This window comes from Parasteatoda tepidariorum, chromosome 9 (genome assembly GCF_043381705.1).
Source record: "Parasteatoda tepidariorum isolate YZ-2023 chromosome 9, CAS_Ptep_4.0, whole genome shotgun sequence".
Taxonomy (NCBI): Eukaryota; Metazoa; Arthropoda; class Arachnida; order Araneae; family Theridiidae; genus Parasteatoda; species Parasteatoda tepidariorum.
Window position 1 is genome coordinate 88832141 of NC_092212.1, and position 2326 is coordinate 88834466.

At 34.0% G+C, this 2326-nt stretch overlaps 1 long non-coding RNA gene across 1 annotated transcript in view; it reads right to left on the bottom strand.

Moving 5' to 3' along the window:
• Positions 1 to 1635, bottom strand: part of LOC107445066 (uncharacterized) — a 14493-nt gene extending 12858 nt beyond the window's left edge. Inside the window, exons 1-2 of the long non-coding RNA XR_011637847.1 lie at positions 1574 to 1635; positions 557 to 622 (exon numbers count right to left, since the gene is read on the bottom strand). This is a non-coding gene — a long non-coding RNA (uncharacterized lncRNA). The remainder of the gene's footprint in view (positions 1 to 556; positions 623 to 1573) is intronic.
• Between the last annotated feature and the right edge of the window lie 691 nt (positions 1636 to 2326).

Sequence of the window (2326 nt, forward strand, 5' to 3'; positions counted from 1 at the left end):
GCAACTCGTTGAAATATATATAGATACAACATACATACATACACACAACATACATACTACACACATACAATTTTCTTAGTTCATAACCTAAAAAGTCGATTACCAATATCCCTTTTCTTAATTCGAATAAAATTTCAAAATGCGCCTAATCGTGATTCAAAAATTCTTTCTACGCAAGAAAAAAATGTTTTTATTAATAATCTCCCACATACAGCCTACATTATTCCTATCGGTTTCACTTGGAATGAGCCATATATGAGTTTTTCAAAGCTACATTTTCTAAATGTCATTTTTTCGTAGTTTTTTAAGCTGGTTTTCAAGAAGACCAAAAGTTTTTATTATTATTACTCAACAAAGATGTTCACCAATTTAAGAGTCAAATTTTACTGTTTAACGTGCAAATAATGAGTTTGGTCACCGGCAAACCGACTTTTCACGACTTCTAGTGACTTTTCACGAACACTACCTGAAACAAGTAATGAGTTGAAACGATAGTATTTTTTTTCCAGTTAAAAACGAGAAGTATAATCTAACAATTCATCAAAATGTACTTTACCTCATCAGATATACCAGCTCTATATCTTTGAAGAACTAATCTCTTCTTTCTCTTTTATGCTGGTTCCTATTCAATAAAATACAATAAATATAAATTTAAAAGTACCATTAAAAAAATGTTAATAATATATTAAATGGATGTACGAAAATAACTGTACAAATGACTCTCGGATCTTCATGTAATCAAGGGTTCTCATGAAATGCTAACTAATTTGCATATTTTTTAGAGCAGATAGAATTTTAGTACGTGGATCCCTAAATTCAGTGCCTTGTACTCAGTACATTTTTTTTGTTTACTTGATCTTATTTTATAACGACTCAATTCTAAGTTTACAGTTATCAATTTTCAACTACATGGCCTCGTAATTTTGAAACAAACTCAAAGGACAAGGGAACTCCTGGTTCAAACATTGGAATAAACTAGCCACCATGGACGACTTTTTGATAAGACTCACTCGCATTTGCGTTACATGGACCAGAAAACCACTAAAACCTCCCGTGGCTAGAGAGGCGGCAAAGGTTATCCATGATCTAAGGATATTTTAGTACAGCACTGCGGTCATTGCAGAATTAACCGCTGTGATTGAAACCTTCATTGAGAGGCCCAGAAAGACCAAGCTTAGGTCTAGAATAATTGCAACTACTTATAACAGATATGTTTTGCGACAAAATCGGAAACTGGAAAATATGATTTTTGAGTTGATCCACTCCGTAACTTTGTAATTCTGAATCCAACCAAAAAGACAAAGGAACTTCTTGGTTAAACATTGGGTGCCTTCCTAGAGAATTTTTTGATTGCGTTACGTGGAAAGAAAAACCATAAAAATCTCCAACGGTTAGTGTAACACACGAGGAGTCCTAACAAAAGCTCCGTATGCAACGTCAGTAGTGTGGGCGGGGGGAAAGACTGGATCAGAATTTGAATCAACAAATCACATTAGAACATGAGTGACCTCCCTATATCTTGTTTATTTATCAGAATGTTTTTTAAGAAATGAAATGAAATAAATATACTTACACATACTGGCGAGTGTTCTCAGCCCGACTTATTGGCTTTGCTGATCCCAGCCTTGTTCTAAACACAGAAATCACAATGTAACATAATTTGTAAAAAAAGTTAAAGTAGATATTATTAAATTACTTAACTATACAAATACTAATAACAACTAAATTATATCATAACAAATCTTAACATATTTATACAAAAAAATAATATATCATATCCTACACCAAAAGTTGATTTTATGGACAGTTATAAAAATAACTGGCAATCATTAATGAGAAAAATGATATGCAAAAAGTTTTTCGTAAAACAATGTGGGGTCGTAAAAAGTAAAAAGGCAATGACACCACAAGAATTAATAAGTCAGCCCAGCTGCTATCATATGCAGCAATGAGCAAAAAAAAAACAACACTTTTTTGTGTACGACTACTGATGTTCAACTCCGTAGCCTTGTAATTTTGAACCAGTCCAGAAGACAAGGGAAGGACCCCCAGAGGTATGACTTGTAAGGAGAAAATGGAGGACTTTGTGTCTCTACAGATTTAATGTGCATAATTTACCATTTACTACACGGGGAGTCTTCGGCTGGCGGGGATCGAACCCACGACTTTTGAAAATGGGCCCAGTGCCCTGCAGGCAAGCCCTTATCCCAACGTTATTAATCGTCTATTATTTATCATTATTCGTATTTATATGCTGTTGTCTTTTTGTGTCAAGCGAGTGCCCCCTCTCACCCTTTACTTTCCAGTTTTTTCTTAATTGATGTTT